General features: G+C 48.5%; 1 protein-coding gene across 1 annotated transcript in view; it reads left to right on the top strand.

The window, feature by feature from the left end:
* Positions 1–19,352, top strand: part of LOC116952614 (uncharacterized) — a 77,229-nt gene extending 57,877 nt beyond the window's left edge. Inside the window, exon 8 of the mRNA XM_032972146.2 lies at positions 9,667–19,352. The gene's annotated coding sequence lies outside the window, so the exon portion shown is untranslated. The remainder of the gene's footprint in view (positions 1–9,666) is intronic.
* Positions 19,353–19,854: the final 502 nt, after the last annotated feature.

Raw genomic sequence — 19,854 nt, 5'->3', positions numbered from 1 at the left:
AAGTTGCTTCTGATAAAGAGCTGTACAGCTCAGTGGACCTTACCTGGTAAAATAAAAAAAAGTTTAGTTTAATAATTTATTGGGTTATTAGGATCCCATGTTTTCTTTATTTTTTTACCACCGTGATGCTACCAGCACACGGACTCGGTATACGCACGTACAGCCGATCCACTGCTGGATGAGGTTTAGGGTCGTGCATGTGGTGTGGGTCGCGAAGGTTATTGGAATCATCGGAATCTTTATCCTGGTGAAATCCTATGAGCTATATGCTTGGTTCTTTCGGTAAAGTCACGTAGAAGGGAAACAATAAAATAATAGTGAGAATTGTATTGTTTTCTATTTTTGTTATTTTATTGTTTCCCTTCTATGTGACTTTACCGAAAGAACCAAGAATATGAATCCCTACAGTCACGAAAGCTTTAAATCAAAATCCTATGAGCTACCAAGCTCTTTTCATCGGACTAAAACCACCACGCTTAACAAAATAAATATTTTTTTATTTAAAGCTTTCGTGTCTGCACGGATTCATATTCTTGGTTCTTTCGGTAAAGTCACGTAGAAGCGAAACAATATAGTTTTTATTATTTTATTGTTTCCCTTCTACGTGACTTTACCGAAAGAACCAAGAATTAAAAAAAAAACTAAGATTAAATACAGTATATGCGTGCGAGGTGACGTTTCGGGCAATGGCCCTTTCTTCATATCACGAAAGTAGAGAGACCCGAGAGCAGATAATACAGGGACTCCTCTAATTACGAACGAGTTAGGTTCCAGAGCTCTCTTCGTAAGTCTATTTGTTTGCAAGTCCAACTCCTGTCGATTCCAAACATGTTGTACGACGGGGAATGGCTTTAAACGTTGTGTAATGTCCAGTAGACGTAGATGCCACTGGTTCTTCACGTTCTGCAGATATAGATGCCGCCACCGCCATCTATTGCGCGGCGGTTGACCTTACGACTCTTGGTCCGAACGAGCAACTGGACATACGGACAGGTGTGTTCGTATCTCTGAAAGTTCCTAAGTCGAGTGTTCGTAAGTAGATATCGTCGTCGATTACTTAGTAATTATAAGGCCGTGGTGTTATTGACGAAGGCATCGAGTTTTGTTGTTGTTGTTGTTTGTGCTTGTGCACCACTGCCAACGCAGCAGCAGCATCACCACCACCACCAAATAATGTGTACAATCACGGTGGTCCAGTGCGGTTTGGCTGGCATAAGGTTTGGGGGCGTAGACGCGGGAGCGTACAAACACAGTCCAACGAAGGATATCGCTGCCGCTCGGCCCTTCGCTCAAGACGTGGCCCGTCAGCTGCTCACGGCGCTCGTGCAAAGCATGCCGGTTGCTCCGTCCCGGACGCTCTGTCCACGGTCAGGCCCTGCTTAGCTTGCGAGATCTGACAGGATCAGCCGCACCGTGGGAGATTTGGCCGTGAGCGCGCTTGCGTTTGTGCTCGGAACTGCTCTTCAAAACCGCCGACGCCAATTCGATTCCTGCTCACGGCCAATAGCAGTGGAGAATATTTGAACCGGTGCCGGGCCTCCCCTAAGTCGACTCGGCCTCAAATGAGTACTTGATGCGATGTGTGAAACGGCGCCACTGGGGAGACAAAGGCGGCAGGGCGTTGCTCTGGCCACCCATCCCCGTCGTGTGCCGTTGCGGCCTTCATAGGTGCTGCTCGCTAACAGCACTTGCCCCTACAGTCTGTCAAGGCAATACGGGGGGGGGGGGGCACGAGGGGAGGGGATATATATGTTTATCATTTGCGAAAGTGCTGTGTCTTAATAATGTCATTTGGAAATGCAATGCACTGCGTAAAAAAGTAGACATTCAGCTGGGATGACGGTGAAATCGTTAGCACAGCCTTCTATGAATCCGATGGGCAGGTTTTGGTGACCATTCGAGAGGGGAAACGAAACGATTAATCGTCAGGTCCCCGATTCGATCATTTGATTAGTTTTGTTGCGATCAATTTCTGCGTTTGCTTCTCGCTGGAAAGGTCACTCGAACTCATTGCATACGCATGCGAACAAAAAAATCCATACATCCTTCCTGCAATTCGACGGTTTTATCGCGAGATTAAGAATCGATAATTAACCGATGCATGGTTACGACTTTCGCGACCGTGGAACGTACAATACTTTGGTCTTTATATTTCTGGCACTGCTACGCATGTAATCAATTGTTAGAATTCAGAGGGGATATGAGGTGTAAATCGCCTAAAAACCATTGTTAATGAAATGGACAAAAGTCATTATCACCCCATAAATTATCCTTCTCCTGCTGGATAAAAGTCTCCGCGTGCCGTTAAACAATTGCAGACATGCTTAGGAGAGAAACAACGGGTAATTAATGTATACCTCTGGCAGTTATTGAATAAAGGTGGACCTGAAATAAATATATATATATATAGAATGGACAACAGGAGCGGGGAGGATTTTCAAAATCGATTGTTTCATGCCGCGGGTAGTGTTGCAGACTGTTATTTTAAACCAAAACATTGCGTTGCGTTTGAAGGCAAGCAGGCACCGCACACTCACTCTCTCTCGTACCTGATTCAAGGCCTCCGAGGTCGAAGGGTTAAACTCGTGCGCAGATTTCTGGAAACGATCCAATTGCAAGTTTCCAGGAATTTGATTCCTCCTGTAAGTAAAAAAAGGGAAGATAAAAATTCCGTTCAAGGTGTTTGGTGAAAAACCTTCAGGATGTTTTAAGGGAGAATGTAATAGCAGATATCTATTTTTTTGGCCCAAATATTCATTTTGACCTACATCTGCTTGAATGGTGCATTTAGAGAAAAAAGCCTTTTTACGTTCGACTGAAAGAGAAAACTTTGTTGTTGTTGAAGCGAGCAAAATTTGCAGTGTGTATTCTCGAAAGGGCGCCAAATAATATTACGCAAAAGCCCGCGATGCAAGTGGTGAGATATGATGGGGCAACACGCACTGTGGCCCAGCGGTTAGCGTTTTGCTCCGTCAACCTGAGTTCGATTCCCGGGCGACGGCTAACATCAGTGGCCAGCGATGATATCCGAATGGGTCATGGAGATGCATCCTGCCCCCCTCCTAACCTTCAACAATCCACTCCGAAAGTACGGTCAGAACCGCCCCCCCCCCCCCGTGTGAGGAGGCCTTCATCCAGCAGTGGATCATTGACGCACACACAAAAAGGGGTCGCAAGAAACAGTGCACCAGGCGGAAGGCAAACACGCAATTGCCGATTAATTGAACTTCATGCACGCATGTGGTCCTTGTTGTCCTTCCCCCGCGCGTTTGGCTCCGTACGGTGCGAAAGAAGTTCAACGTGCACACTTCAGACCGCGTTTGTCTGTTTTATCCGCACATAGCGTCACGAGGCATATGCTCGGCAGATTCATAGCTGGCGCACGCACAACAACAGACGCACACCACCACCGTAGCGATGCGTGGGACATCAAAAGGCCCATATGAAGCCCGCTTGCTGCTCGGGGTCTCGAACCGCCGCCAAGCCTCGCGATGCCCCTAACTCGCTCAGCAACACTGAGACTAAGGGCAACGAACAGAGAGGCCAACACATTCGGTCAATAACATCCCACTCCCACACTCTCCCGCGCCTCGCGAGGAGCAATAATATAACGGCCAACAGTTCGTGCAGCAAATCGTCTTCGTACCCACGCTCCTACACCAATGCCCACCACAGCATCACAACAGCAACAAAAATAGATTCCGTCTTTACGCACGGCACAAAGGCACGGGCGCTTCAATGCTTCGGCAACTCGAAGCACCTCCGTGCCTATCTCACCTCGGCCACGTCAGTGCCCCCCCCCCCCCCGCTGTAGTCTGGCCAAGGGGAAACCCCCCCCCCCCCCAGTGGCAGATGCCCCACGTGTGACACAAGGTGCAGAGAGGCAGTACATGCCCCGACCTGTAAACAGGCTATCCTACTATCGCACGCGCACCACGCAGACACTCACGAGACATCGCGAGAGACGGCGACTCGGGTGGCTCGGACACGTTCTCAGAATGGACCAGCACCGCGTGCCAACACAATTGCCCCTAAGGTGGACACCGCCGGGTGAACAGAAACTCGGGAAGACCCGTGAGCAACTGGCGCGGGGCCGTGCAGTAAGGAGCTGCTGTGGTGGCAGCGATCGACCTCTCGTGGGGCGAGGCTGAACATGTTGCCAAGGGCAGGAAGCGGTGGATGGGAACTCGTTGCGGCCTCGTGTCCCAGTGGGGATGGAGAGGATTAACTCACTAACTGTAAATAGGCATTAGTCTGCCGCCAGGGGTGGCCGCAGCCACCGTGCTGGGAGTTTTTTTCTTCTTCCCTCTTCTCCCAATTTCAAGCGCCGATTTGCAAGCCACTGATCACATTTTGGGTAAAACAAAAATAAATCTAAGACCGTGACTCTTGGCGCGGCAGTTGAAAGCATGGGAGGCCACGTGACTTAGACAGGAACACCTCTATCCCCCCCCCTCCACCTCCTCCCCTGCACACTCCAGCCCAGCAGTAGTCAACGGAGGTCCCAGCGCACGGTTGATTCGACGCGCGCGCGGCGAGAGTCGTGGACGGGGCGGGTGGGAGCGGCCACGCGTCGCGAGAGGGGTCGATGGCGTGGTGAGCGCCACCGAACATAACGCGAAGCTCGGTTTAGAAGAGACAACGAGAGACCGGGGGTTACTTTTGCGACCCATGTGCACACTGTTAGTGAGCCTCACTGGCGATGCATGCACAAGGATACGTGCACCCCCTCCACCCTTCACACCCCCCCCCCGGCCCCTCTCGTTGATTCGCTCTCGATGCGATCATCTCCTCCACCGTGCGCACATTCCCAGACATACCCCATCACCCCCCTCCCCCGTCATATTTCCCCTCTCCCTTTCCTCTCCCCCATCTCCATCGCCTCCTGTCCTTTCCTCTCCCCCCATCGCCCAATTCACAGGCGGGGAATGCCAGCAGAGGGGTGTCCCTCATTGTCTAATAATGATTAACCCACCCCCCCGCCACCTCCCAGTGGTGAGTGTAACTTCCACGGTGCTCTCGTGCCACTGAAAGATCTTGATTTGAAGCTTTCGTGACTGCAGGAATCCACACTCTTTGGTTCTTTCGGTAAAGTCACGTGGGTAGAGAAAATATTAAATCACGACGTTTCGATCGCAACGCAAGCAATCGTCGTCAGGTGGGACAACCACAGCTGCTGCGGGGTCCACTTTCTGCCCCCCCCCCCTTCCCCCCCCCCCTACTGCCGAGACCTACGGCAGATCTCTCTCCTACTTCAGCATTTTCTTCTTGCTGATGACGATCGCTCGTGTTGCGATCGAAACGTCGTGATCGATTACTTTTTCTACCTACGTGACTTCACCGAAAGGACCAAGGAATTGTGAAAGACCTCGCTTGCGATGTAACAAAACAAAACAAAATGTGACCAAACAATGGGACCGAAAGCTTTGCTGGGACACCGCGGCTGATAGCCGCCGACTCGGTTCTCAACAATGGTGCGAAGTTTCTCACCACTGCTTCACCCCCATGACCCCCCCGCCCCCATGCCACCACCCCCCGCCTCTGTCCACCCCAGCGGTATAAATCGGCGCGCTCCAGTTGGTCGATCAGCAGGCGGTACCCCGATGTCGAACTTCGTGCGTAGCCAGCACGTGCTGAACGGAGGTGTTGGTTTACTTCCCAACCTCTTGCAAGACGTCTGGCCATACCGTGGAAGAGTAGGCCAAATACCCTCTCGTTGCGCGGGGGGGGGGGGGGGGGCGGGGAGCGTGCACTGTAGGGGGTCTCTCGAGCCGAGATCCTTCCAATAGCAGTGGCGTGAGCAGATAATTGCAGGGCTGCACTTTAAAACAAATTCTTGTTTTTCTACACGAGACGCGGGGGGGGGGGGGGTTAAATCGCCGCACGGGCGCGATTATTTACCATTTCTTTATTTTTGTTCCCTCCCTCCACCACCACCACGCGCCGCCAAAACTCCGTGTTTTTGGGTCAAACGGCGATGGACAAAAACAAAATCCGTCTCCACAGAAACATACGGCAAGGGAGCGAGCGAGAGAGAAGGAGGAGGAGGAAGTCCTCCTCCTCCTTCCCCCTCACCCACCTCGCCGCGCCTTGCACGGTGGCTTTATTGTTCTTCTTCTTCCCCTTCGAGTTTTGTTGCTCTTTGACGATCACTTGAACAAAAAAACATCAACTCGGTGACCCTGTTAAGCCGCAATTCAACCGGGCGCTGGGAAGCGTTCAATGAACGCCATCGCCGCGGGGACGTCGCTCGCTCGCTCGCTCGCCCACGAAGCCCTCCAAGTGCGCCACGCCACCCCCTGGCTGCCCGGCCCGGGGGTATGTGACTGGGTATGTCACTGGGTATGTGACTGGGTATGTCACTGGGTATGTGACTGGGTATGTGACTGGGTATGTCACTGGGTATGTCACTGGGTATGTGACTGGGTATGTGACTGGGTATGTCACTGGGTATGTCACTGGGTATGTCACTGGGTATGTGACTGGGTATGTCACTGGGTATGTCACTGGGTATGTGACTGGGTATGTCACTGGGTATGTGACTGGGTATGTCACTGGGTATGTCACTGGGTATGTCACTGGGTATGTGACTGGGTATGTCACTGGGTATGTCACTGGGTATGTCATTAGGTATGTCACTGGGTATGTGACTGGGTATGTGACTGGGTATGTCACTGGGTATGTCACTGGGTATGTCACTGGGTATGTGACTGGGTATGTCACTGGGTATGTCACTGGGTATGTCACTGGGTATGTCACTGGGTATGTGACTGGGTATGTGACTGGGTATGTCACTGGGTATGTGACTGGGTATGTCACTGGGTATGTGACTGGGTATGTCACTGGGTATGTCACTGGGTATGTCACTGGGTATGTGACTGGGTATGTCACTGGGTATGTGACTGGGTATGTCACTGGGTATGTGACTGGGTATGTCACTGGGTATGTCACTGGGTATGTCACTGGGTATGTCACTGGGTATGTGACTGGGTATATGACTGGGTATGTGACTGGGTATGTCACTGGGTATGTGACTGGGTATGTCACTGGGTATGTGACTGGGTATGTCACTGGGTATGTCACTGGGTATGTCACTGGGTATGTCACTGGGTATGTGACTGGGTATGTCACTGGGTATGTGACTGGGTATGTCACTGGGTATGTCACTGGGTATGTCACTGGGTATGTCACTGGGTATGTCACTGGGTATGTGACTGGGTATGTCACTGGGTATGTCACTGGGTATGTCACTGGGTATGTGACTGGGTATGTCACTGGGTATGTCACTGGGTATGTCACTGGGTATGTCACTGGGTATGTCACTAGGTATGTCACTGGGTATGTGACTGGGTATGTGACTGGGTATGTCACTGGGTATGTCACTGGGTATGTGACTGGGTATGTGACTGGGTATGTCACTGGGTATGTGACTGGGTATGTCACTGGGTATGTCACTAGGTATGTCACTATGTATGTCACTGGGTATGTGACTGGGTATGTGACTGGGTATGTCACTGGGTATGTGACTGGGTATGTCACTGGGTATGTCACTGGGTATGTCACTGGGTATGTGACTGGGTATGTCACTGGGTATGTCACTGGGTATGTCACTGGGTATGTCACTAGGTATGTCACTGGGTATGTCACTGGGTATGTGACTGGGTATGTCACTGGGTATGTCACTGGGTATGTCACTGGGTATGTCACTGGGTATGTCACTGGGCGTGGGAGGGATGGTGGCGCTGCGCTACGAACCCGGCCACCCGGATTCGATTCCCGCTCACGGCCAACACCGGTGACGATTATCTGAACCGGTCCTGCGCCTCCTTTTAGGTCGACTCGGCCTCAAATGAGTACCTGGTGCGGTGTGTAAACATCGTCACTGGGGTGACAAAGACGGTCGGGCGTGGTGCTAGCCACCTAACCGCTCGTGTGCCGTTCCGGCCTTCATCGGTGCTCGCTAACAGCACTTGCCCCTACAGTCTGTTAAGGCTACACGGGGGATCTTTGTCTTTGTGTGTAGATGAGGCGGCGGGGGGCGGTGCTGGCCGGAGGAGTTGTGGGGGTTTTCTGATGAGGGTGGGTGGGTGGGCGAGCTGAGGGGCGGGGTGGGATGTTCGGGGGAGGGGTGGGTGCCTTTTTCTGGCCACTTGGAATTCTTGAGCAGATTAGATCGGCCCCCAAGGTGGTCCCCTTCCCACCGCAGTCTATCTGTTGAGACATTCCACCTAGAGCCCCATTCCACAACTCCCACAACAACCGCCCCTCCCTCCCTCTCACAACAACAACGACCACCACCGCCCCCCCTCCTCCTGCTCTTCATCCTCCTCTTCTCACCGACCCTCCTTCACCCCCCCCCCCACACACCCTCATTCTTAAAAACCTAACAAAGGCCACCCTCTGCAGATCAAAAGGCTCTACTGAGGGTTTGTTTTCACACAAAAAAACCGGGAGTGAGAAAGAAAAAAACTTCCCCCACCTCTGAGGAAGACGAGGAATTTAGATCTCTTAAGGCCCCCCCCCCCCCCGCTCCTTTCAAATTGGCTGGGAATCACGTGTCGAGGTGCCGCCATGACCGCGGTAACCTTTAACCTTTGCCCCACGCGACGAAGTGTGAAATTAATTAATAATAACAACAACAACAACACGAATTACGTTTAAATCTTACGGCACAAAATACGTGTGGGAATCACAAGGCCCCACGGTGGCGAGACGTTAATTATCTCGCCTGGTGTACAGGAGGTCGTCGGTTCGATCCCGACCCTCCGGGTCCCTAGGGTTTTCCCTCCACATTTAGATACATGCATGTAGAGTATTCGGCTGATATACACTTCCACGTGATAAGCCACTTTGTTGAACTATCATCTGTCGCCAGGTCGCTTCTAAACAAAGTTGCTATATAGCTCAGTGGGCCTTACCTGGTTAAATAAAAATGGTACAGTTGATTTAGTTTAGTTTGTAAGCACAGCCCTTGAGAGAAAGGCCAGCCGTACTTATATCAGAAGCAGTGTGCTTGTTTTAGCAGTAGCCGTTTGCTTTCCTTCCACCAGTGATATGTAAGCACGTGTTGTTTCTAATTGGACCTATATATATAAAGTGTGCTTATATCCAGCTGCTGCTGTATTTGCCCTAAGAGGAAGTGAAATGTCCATGATTGTTCTCTGGAGCTCGGCTCGAAGCTTGGGCTCATACCTGAGCTATCACCCGGTGAACATTGGAAGCCTTGGAGCCAACGTTGGGCTACCGTTGGTCCATCGGTTCCAACCACAGGCAAACGTTGCCTCAACGTTGCACGTTTCACTGGGAAGTTGCACAGATTGGTTGCGTGCAATTAAATCGCTTATATTGTCTCCGCAACTGGTTGCGAGCAACTTGCGCAACCTGTCGCTTGCAGTAGAGAGACGCTCTACTTTCAGGAACCAGGTATCTATAGCTGCATATTTCGTCACGTGTTGCACATTTTGCGAACACGTGATTCGCTTGTTTGCGATCTCAGAAACGGCGCCGCGCAATTGTTACTGTGGCTCACGTGCCCGCTCAGGTTTTTGACAAATCGGTCGCAGGCGATGATTGCGTTGCTGCGATTTCGAGAGCGAATTCGGTTGTGCAACTGGTGGTGGCTCAGGTGTGACCCTGCACTAACGTTCCCTGTTGCCTCCCTTGCAGGTAAAAATAAACGTGGAGGCGTTGGTGGCACCGCGATGTTCGGAGCAACGTACGAGGATGAAGGAACGCGCAAAGAAGCCTGCAGCTTAAATAAAAAAAAACATAAACGCAAAGCCTTGAAAATTCACCTAGCTTCTCTTTGTGTCTATTTCTATCCAATTCGATGCTTCGTGGGATTATATTGACAAACGCGTATTAAGAATGCAAAGTCAGCCGTGATGAGTTCAAGTGTAAACGTCAAACGTACGTGGAGGACAAATGCCGCTTTCTAAAACCAACGTGAAACAAATAATTCGGTGGGCACTGCAACGAGTGGGCACTAAAACAAATGTAAACATCACAAAGCGACAATGCACAGGGAAGGGTTGAGCGTCAATGTTGTTGTGAGACGACACGCAAAATCCGTCAGAGGGTGTCATTGGTACAAGTGAACGAAGCAGTGGATTGTGTTTTTTTGCGCGGTAGGCCTATTGCAGGCCTTGTAATTGTGGACGACAATTCCAAGTTTGTTCGTCAGGGGTGGCGCAGTCAAACTAGAATACAAAAAAAAATTGGCAGAAGAATTAAAATGTGATCTTTTTGAAAATTAGTCAGCCTTGTGGATGGAGATGATCAAAGGTCATGGCTATTCATAAATTATATTTAAAAAAAGATGCATGTAATTTGTCTGGCCATGATCTGGTGAAGAAATGGTGTGGTAGCGTTATTTGTTGTGTCGGTCATGTGGCACGATGGGAGAGAATTTGGTCGAGAGCAGAGGTGGTGGAGGGTGGGGTGGGGGAGCCTTTGGTATGTCGTAGAGGTGACAACAGATAATACGTGTATTTATACGGTTTTTAAAGTGAAATGGCAGGACCATATGAACCCGACAAGTCACACTGGATACCTCTGCAAACGGTGGGAACTCGAAGGCTGTTTGTTTGCTGGCCTCGTAGCGTCGTCTCCGGAAAGGGGAAAATAAAGTTGGAACGTGCACCATACGCTTAAAAAAAATCCAACAGGGTAAAATGTAATTTATATTTGGAAATCTTTGTAAGTGCGCCATTTGATGAATACTGGCTTAAGCGCCTCGGTAACTTTTGAAAACAAATATTTGAATAAGAGATCAATGTGGATTTTTATCAGGACATGGCAATGGCCCGTAAGCTATGATGATGATGATGACGACGACGACGACGACGACGACAACAGCAATGATGTGAAATTATTTGTGCATTGTGATTGTAACAATTTCAACCCGGGGGGGTGGGGGCGCAAACGAAAGGGGTCAAGGAAATGCGTACGCGCGAGGAATTTCTCTTTCGTCTGGATCCCATGGCCATTGGCGACTGGCTTCGAGTTAGCTCAGAGTTTGTGTTCAGATGAGTGTCTAGGTTAGTCGTTGCACCGTAGTCAGCTCTCTGTGGTAGATTTCTCCTCGAAAGAAAGAAAAAAAAACGCTACGCGCCAATATCTCTACGGCTCAGATTCACCGCACACTGCCAGGCCCCCCTTGCAAAGGAACTACTCTGTCTCATTTCTTCATCATTATTGTTACCAATAATCTCACGCTTGTTTGCGAGTGATTTGCGAGTATTTTTTTCAAAGATTTGCGGAATGTGGACCGTGACTGCGGCAGACGAGAGCCGACTGTTCTTCCAATCACGTCGCAGGGATCTCTTAACGTGAAACTGTGAAGCAGACGGAGCGTATTCTTTGGTTCTTTCGATAAGGTCACGTAGATAGAAAAAAATATATAATAATAAAGTGAATAAAAAATAAAATAAAACACGACGTTTCGATCACAACACAAATTCACTCTATTTTGTATTATTTTCCTATCTACGTGACTTTACCGAAAGAACCAAAGAATATGAATTCCTGCAGTCACGAAAGATTTAAGTTAAAATTCAGACGGAACGTATTTATGGTTAATGCACGCACCGTAGATTAATACGCACACCGTGGCATTAACCAGGGCTGCCTGCCGGATGCTGAAATTTGTTACAATCGGCGATGGCGCTACCGCTGGACCATGTCACCACCCAATTATTTCTCCCCGACATTCCAATAAAAGACCGTTAGTTTCACGGCAGTTCTATGCGAGGTACAGAACAAACCCATCAAGTAATGAAATGTAAGCATAGCTCAATTTAATGTCTCCACAAATAAATACAAATATGTGTTTGGCTCGCTGCCTATTGGATGGATATCCAGGCTATTATTTTGAAGTAGCGGCATTAGTCTCAGCAAGAAAACTGTGGACCGGTTTGGACCATCTGGGTTTCATCAGTAGAATTGTGCCTGTAAAAAAATACACATTCTGCTGGGTTACCATGTTAGTGACTAGAGATCATTCAATATAAACCATAGGGCCCCAATCACAAAATGCATAGAGCCGAGTCCGACTTAAATATGTGTTTATCCATAATGTACCGCGGCAACCCATGCATTTGTATTATAACTATTTTTGTGTGACAATATATCTGGATCATCTCTTGAGACAGAACATCTCATTTGCAAGGGTGTCCAGGGTAGATAAGGGTTGACAGGTGACCTTTGAGGAACGCCCAGTGGATTTCTGAAATTATTCCAAACCACGTGCGAATTTTTTTAAAAGAGAAAAACAAACACGACAGTGTAACCACGCGTCGATTAATCAATTAGTATCGATTATTAACATAGACGCATATGTAACAATCGATGTGAGATTGCTATACGGCGTTAAGGAGGCTTCACGTGATGCCCCAACTCCTCCCCCTTGCAGCCACCAGAGGCCGCTACTTTCATCACAGTTGTGACAGATCAATCGATTGCCGGAACACGTAACCCCAAACTGCAAACACCCCCTGTACGGAGCAGCGCGTGGAACTCGGTGCCTCTGGAACGGGCAGAGAAGTGTTAAGGCCACTCGTGCTGTTTGGGACGTGCGTTTACGGGGGGGGGGGGGGGGGTGTTGCCCCAATGAAAATATTTTTTTTTTACATATAGGTACGCTTGGCAGGTGCGCGCGTGTGCCAAAGACTTTGGCCTAAGTTCGTCGACAAAAAAATAATGACTTGGTGGTCATGCACCGAGCCGCGTGTGTTGTGCCAAATTCCAGCCATTCTCAATGTTTCCCACGCGATTGTGGGTATTTGTGACCATACTTCACCACGCTGGTTAGGAAGAGATGGAGGGGAGGGGGGGGGACAGGACTGCTTGTGATCCCGCTCACCGCTGATGTTAGCCGTGGACAGGAATCGAGTTTCAGGTCGCCGGGTTCATCGCTCAGCGCGCTAACCACTGTGCCACCACTCCATCCCTGTGTTGTATAGCCACTGCAGAAATAACCTTCAACTCTGGAATTTCCTACTTTTTGTTCTCCATTTTTATTTTAACGAAACATTAAAAAAAAACAAATATTTGAAGACTATGCACAGGGTTATATGTAATAATACAGGAGCGGTGTACGACTGTACAGATATATGTACAGTATTAAAAACAGATGAGCCCTTTGTCAATCCACTGCTGGATGAAGACCTACCATGCTGTATTGGCCATGGAGGTTTGTTTACCCATAATTCACCGTGTTGGTCAGTGCAGGTTCGTTAATGTGGTTGGGGGCGGGGGGGGGGGGGCAGTTCACATGTCACTGACCACTGTCGTTAGCCATGGCCGGGAATGGAACTCAGGTTGCCGGGTTCAATGGCACACCACTCGCTACCCCCACTGCGACCTCCTCCCTCTGCCACCCCCCCCCCCAACCTCAACCCCTCGCCCGCACAAAAATCTGCATATGCTGCAAGCAACTGCACTTTTTTGTATAAAATCAGCAGTTTGAACGCCGTGTCGCCTGCGCGAACCGGTCCGGGCTCAGACTCGAGATATTAAAATCGGCTTACGCGTTCGTGCTTAACCTTTGCGTCCGGTAGCTGACAACCTCGCTATGTGCATTCCCTTTGTTTCTGGCGGCTCGATCACATCTCGCATCCGAACTGCGAGGAGTCCTGCTACGGCGAACAACCACACCTACCCACCTAAATTCATCTTCGCTACACTTACGTTTCCGCCAACGCGGGCAAAAGTTCCGAATGCAGTTGTTTGCCGCGTCGCGCAACAAAAAAAAAACATTTTAACGTCTGCGTTCTCGAACAGTTCCCGGGGTGGGGTAGGGGGGGGGGGATCCCATCCCAGTTTTATTTTCTCGGCGAGCCTTGACCGGTCACCTAGTCGATGGCGGGATTTCCGCGACCCCCCCCCCCCCCCGTGGCGCACCGGTTCAAAGCGCGGTATGTTTTTGCCAGGGTAAAAAAAAAACGAAAAGACTAAAACGACGAATCCTCGGATCGCAAAAACCGGCGACAGCCCAGCGGAATGCGAGGGACGCTTCGCAAGGCCTCGCGGGCCCAAACAGCGGTGCAGTCGCCGGCAGGGATGGCACAAATGGTAACAATCGCGCCTCGCAGCGAGAAGGGGCCCTGGCTGTGTTCGATTCACGACTCGGGCTCCTTTGTATGTTCACACCCCGCTCCCCAACTACTCCCCCCCCCTCCATCTGTTCTGCATGGGTTTCCTCCCGGCGCATCGATTTTCTCCCATTAGTTAAACAAACAAAGACAAATAAAACCATAGTGCAACATCCCAATGCTGAAAATGTACCCGCAAATTTACTCGTTTGGGACGATATATAAGCAACATCGCCAGACTCCCCCCCCAAAAAAAAAAAATTAAACGAGTCTTGAGACTCACTCATTTTTATTTTGAGCTGGTAAGGCCAGTTGTGCCAGAACAGCTCATTTTACAAGGACTCTTACACAGCTTTCCTCGGTAAACAAACAGAACAACTCGATAATAATAATTATTATAGTCACCAGTGCGCCGTGAGCCACTGGTTGGTCTCCAACCAAAAGCTTGCTTCGCTCCCCGGCGCAAATCGATTATGAAGTCGCGAGAATTTGAAAGTCGTTGCTTTGGTTCCCAAGAACAATGTGGAGCGAGCGCTCTTTCGAATATTTTTGGTTTGTTAAATACGTATACAGGTTTCCCATCGTTTTATGCGGGTTCGGTTATATGCGATTTCGCGTATATGCCAGCTAACCTATTTACACCCGCAATCCGCTCTACCATGCGGTCTTGATTTTGCTCGTCGTGCGCCCCTTAATTTTTCCCGAACGCATCTAGCTACTACCACGTCAAGCGAGGGAAACCTGTGTCCATACACGTTTGTTAAAACGTTGGAACGTAATCCCCTAAAATGTGTACGCGCTGATCACGGCACTCGCCTTGGGTTCAACCCCAAAGACTTCAAAACCGCCCGCAGCGGTTGAGTTGAGCTGCCGAAGTTTGAGAACTCACTGATGGCAACAGTCGTAGACAAAATACCCCCTTTTGCGAACGATCGGTATGGGACGGACACGTCCCTCCTCCAGCCAGTCAGATTCATACGGTTACAAAAGTTTCATGCAAATCTTCACTCAAACTGTTGGACTCCCTTCAGCACTCTCAACCAGGCTTATTGATATCGCACGGTTGGCTACGTATGGTGCGAAAGAAGCTTAACATGCATCGTCGTCTCATGAATGTGTCAAGATATTTATCCGTATGACATATTGGTACCGTAACATGATCACAAATCTCCGGGCTATTGAATTAATTTACTCAAATGCTACCGTGCACAATAGGCATTGCTTATAACCATTAAAACCAGTATCGTGTGTGTGTGTGCCGTGTAATCACGCAGCAGTAACAAGACGTTTGTCATGAAATTCAGTATAAGTAGCAATGCTTCCTACAGTCATATTTTGGTCTTATTTTGCAGATATATTTCCAATGTGCGATCACAATCACGCGTTGGCATTTCCAATTAGAATTGTCCTCAGAAAGCAGCCCGCCGGTCTGTGTTCGTCACTTTCATTGGCCTCTTTATCCACAGTCGGGGGAACTCGTTTTAAGTGCCCCCAAAAGAGCGGTTAATTCCTTCGCAACGAAATGCAAATTCTCATAGCTGGAATATGATTAATTATGTGACAACAATAACTAAAAAGGATTGATCAGCTGATTAATATATGTGGTGATTGGTTCACAAGACTGACACCAGCAACTCACTTACACATGAGGATCTGCTTAAATGGCAGGGGACGCATACCGGATTTCAAACCCAGGATCTCAGCTATGCATGATCAGTGCTCTGGTAGAGTAGAATTTCTCCCATTCCACATGGACACCTACGAGAAATTACGCATTATAATTTTGAAATAATAATCGACAGCTACTTGCTAATCTACTGCTGGATGCAAGCTCTCCCCACGCCTTCTGGCACGTGTTTGACCATACTTTACCACGCTAGAAAATAGAGCTTGGTGAATGGGTGCACTGGGATCTGGGTGGGAGGCGCCTGGTTCAGATGTCACTCGCCACTGATGTTAGTCGTGGCCATAAAGAAAATTTGATCGACGGGTTTATAACGCAGTGCGCTAACCGCTGCGCCACCACTCCACTCACAATACGATGGTATTTATCACCAGCTCCTTCAATGGAGGAATGGCAAAACGACTCGAGCTCTCAGTCCTGAAGCCCTCTCGTCGTGGTCAGGAGCCCTCGACATTGGTGTTTAGCTCCTGAACACGTTGCTGCCATACGCCACGGCAGAATCAACATTACCATTTTATAATTGTGTTGAGTTGTGGACTGGCTGAGTCCAACCTGTCTGGGAAATTAGCTCGGGGTTTGTTTTAATCGCCGAAATGTCTGATGTGCCAACGCTTTGGCTATGCGTGCGTTCGCCGAGACAACATAGGGCTGACGCAGCGATCTGGCGCGCTGTGCCACGAAACCGGCAAGCCGAGTTTGATTCCCGACTAACGGCTAACACCGGTGACGATTGTCTTGATCAGTCCTGGGCCTCCCCTAGATCGACTCATTCTCAGACGAGTGCCCGCGGTGTGATGTGTAAACGTCGCCACTTAGGAGGCAAAGGCGCGGCTGGGCGCGGTGCTGGCCACCCACCCCAACCTTCAAGTGCCGTGACGGCCTTCGTAGGTGCTCGCTTACAGCACTTGCCCCCGAAAAAAATCTGTTAAGGCTAGACGGGGGATCTTGTCTTGTCTAGACAACCCAGTGTTCCCATGGCCCAGTACAAATGAAATAACCTGTTCGCAGGAATCGCTGAGAAAACAACATTTTTTTTATTTTATTTCATGCACAACAACAACGGTGATGTCATATGGGCATACAAAGCATGCTGGGAAAGATTCCGGTTATGTGTGTTTTTTCCTCTTTCAAGACATAATTTGCATATATATTATATGATGTTTCCTTCATTGACTTAATTTTTCGATTTAAAGCTTTCGTGACTGCAGGGATTCATCTTCTGGGTTATTTCGGAAAAGTCACGTAGAATGGGAATAAAATAATAATAACAGAATAAAATTCTCACGACGCTTCGGCCACAACACAAGTAGCCTTCCTCAGGTGAAGAAACAGGACTGTCCGGAAGACAGCGTTTAAGTGAACCCTGCCAAGCTTGACAGCGTCTTTTAAGCTGTGTGGGATGAACAGAGCGCCTTGACAAAGGAGTTTACATATAAATTAGCATGTAACTGGGGGATTAGCATGATGTTGGTGTGAGGGATTAGCACCACGGAGAGCGACGAGCTATGTTCAGACGGACGAGGGGAGGGGGGAGAGGAGCTAACATATAAATTGGCATGTAACTGGGGGACTAGCATAATGTTGGTGTGAGGGATTAGTAGCAGTTTACATATCAACAGTAAATTAGCATGTAACTGGGGGATTAGCATGATGTTAGTATGAGGGATTAACACCACGGAGAACGACGAGCTTGTGTTCAGACGGACTGGGCCAATTTTATTCTGTTATTATTCTTTTTATTATTTTATTCCCATTCTACGTGACTTTACCGAAAGAACCCAGAAGATGACTTAATTTTCTCACGTATATTTGCCACATTGATAATCGTGAGCCAGTGTTAACTTGGAAAAACGGACGTCTTACGTTAGCACATCCATCTGTCCTTAATTGTGTTAAACAAAAACTAAAATCCCTAGGTGCCAAGTAATGTTCACTAAAGCCTAGAGTGTGCGATGGGACTGTGTGGAAAAAAATTTGTTTGTTGTCCCAAGCAGGGCACGGCTGGTTACTTGCCACCAACTGGGCACCACGGTGGTGAGATGTGAACTACCTCGCCTTGTATACAGGAGGTCGTGGGTTCTATCCCGCCTGTATATTTGGGGTTTGCGTGTTCTCCCCGTGGTCGCGTGGAGTTTTCTCCGGGTCCTCCGGTTTTTCCCTCCACATTTAAACATGCGTTAGAGTAATTTGGTTGCTATAAATTACCATAGGATAAGCCACTACGTTGAGCTTTCATTTGTGGCCAGGTCGCTCCTGAAAAACGAGCTATATAGCTCAGTGAGCCTTACCTAGTAAAATAAAATAATATATATAGTTTAGTTTTAAAACTGCTGTCTCTTGGCACAGCGAGACAAATGCCACGGCGTGGAATTGGTGGGTGGATGTGTACGGATTGTGGAATGGTAAATACCAGCACCGGTATCCTTAAAGAAAAAAAATGAATTCCTATACATAGTAGATAATGATATATTTATTACGATGGGTGACTTGAATTTGTGCCAATATTCGCTAAACAGTTAAATGACTGCTCACACAAGCAAACACAGAAGCATGGAGAAACACAAAGGCATTCATGTCTTGCGTGTAGTGCGAATGTGCGCGCGCGAGTGTGTGTGCGAGTCTGTGTGCATGCGTGTATATTTGGCCTCGTGTACGCGTGCTCACGTGAGTGTGCCTGTACGTGTATGTGCGTGTACGCACCTGTGTAATTTTGGTGAATTGGGGGGAGCGGTGGTTGCAGTGGTTAGCGCTACGCTGCGCTGTGAACCTGGCGACCCCAGTTCGATTCCCCGCTCACAGCCAACACCGGTGACGAATATCTCAACTGGTCCTGGGCCTCCTCTAGGTCGACTCGGCCTCAAATCAGTACCTGGTGCGGTGTTTAAACATCGCCACTGGGGAGACAAAAACGGCCGCGTTTGATACTGGGCCACCATCCTCTCGTGCGTGGTGCCGGCCTTCATAGGTCCTCGCTGACAGAACTTACCCTAACAGTCTGTTGAAGGCGATACGGGGGATATTCGTGTGTGTGTGTGCACGCGTGTGAGTCTGTGTGTGTGTGTGCGCGCGAGAGAGGGAGCGAGCGACGCATCAACGAATTTACACAAGCGAGCCCAAAACGTAAGCCTCTCGGTTAACTCTCCAAATTGTATTTTAGGTTTTGCTTGAGCTGTGATTAAAACAAACAAACAAACAAGAAACCTTACACATTACGCTGGCCAAGAGCCCCGTGGGCTGAACAGACGCGAATTGTTGGCGTTTTTAGTATGGCCCAGGATATGTGCTTTGCAACACTGACATGCATTGTATTTTTAAATATGCAACAATTGTTTTTGGTGAAGATAGAAAGGGGGGACGTGGGAAAAACTGTTTTCAAAAGGTAAAACAAAAAAAAACTATGAAATATTTAATATAAAAAATGTGTGGGTTGTTTAATATTTATAATTTAACGTGTTTTATATGCTGTACACAATTACAGTATTTAAGACCGTACATTTGTATGTGACGTATGCTGTATTATGCACTGTGTGTAAAGTGTAACGTGAATGTTATAATACAAGGCTCATTCAAACGAACTCTTGGAGACTCACGAGTCTTGTGATGAGTTAAAATAAACATCGTTATCCATCATAAACGGAGGGTTTGGGGTGAGATCGGATTAACCCCGACACCACCCGACACAGCCAATTAGTTGAGGTTTGACATGTGAACACAACGTGCCGATTAGATACTAGTTGAGCATCACCGGTACGATGGAGAGTAAACCCACGACATTTACAATTCGAGTGCGACGTTTCGCAGGTGATTACAACATTTCAGTTTCCTTGGTTCTTTCGGTGAAGTCACGTAGAAGGGAAATAATAAAATAATAAAAATTCAACATAATAAAATACAATTCTCACGACGTTTCGGCCACAGCACAAGCAGCCGTCCTCAGGTGAAGAACAGAGCTGTCTGAAACGTCGTGAGAATTTTATTTTATGATGTTTTATTTTTATTATTTTATTATTTCCCTTCTACGTGACCTTACCGAAATAACCAAGAAGATGAATCCCTGCAGTCACGAAATCTTTAAAT

This window comes from Petromyzon marinus, chromosome 47, assembly GCF_048934315.1.
Source record: "Petromyzon marinus isolate PM22_M1 ecotype Great Lakes invasive population chromosome 47, UKy_Petmar_22M1.pri1.0, whole genome shotgun sequence".
Classification (NCBI taxonomy): domain Eukaryota; kingdom Metazoa; phylum Chordata; class Hyperoartia; order Petromyzontiformes; family Petromyzontidae; genus Petromyzon; species Petromyzon marinus.
The sequence above is the reverse complement of the archived record's forward strand: the minus strand, read 5'-3'. Positions and strand labels throughout refer to the sequence as shown.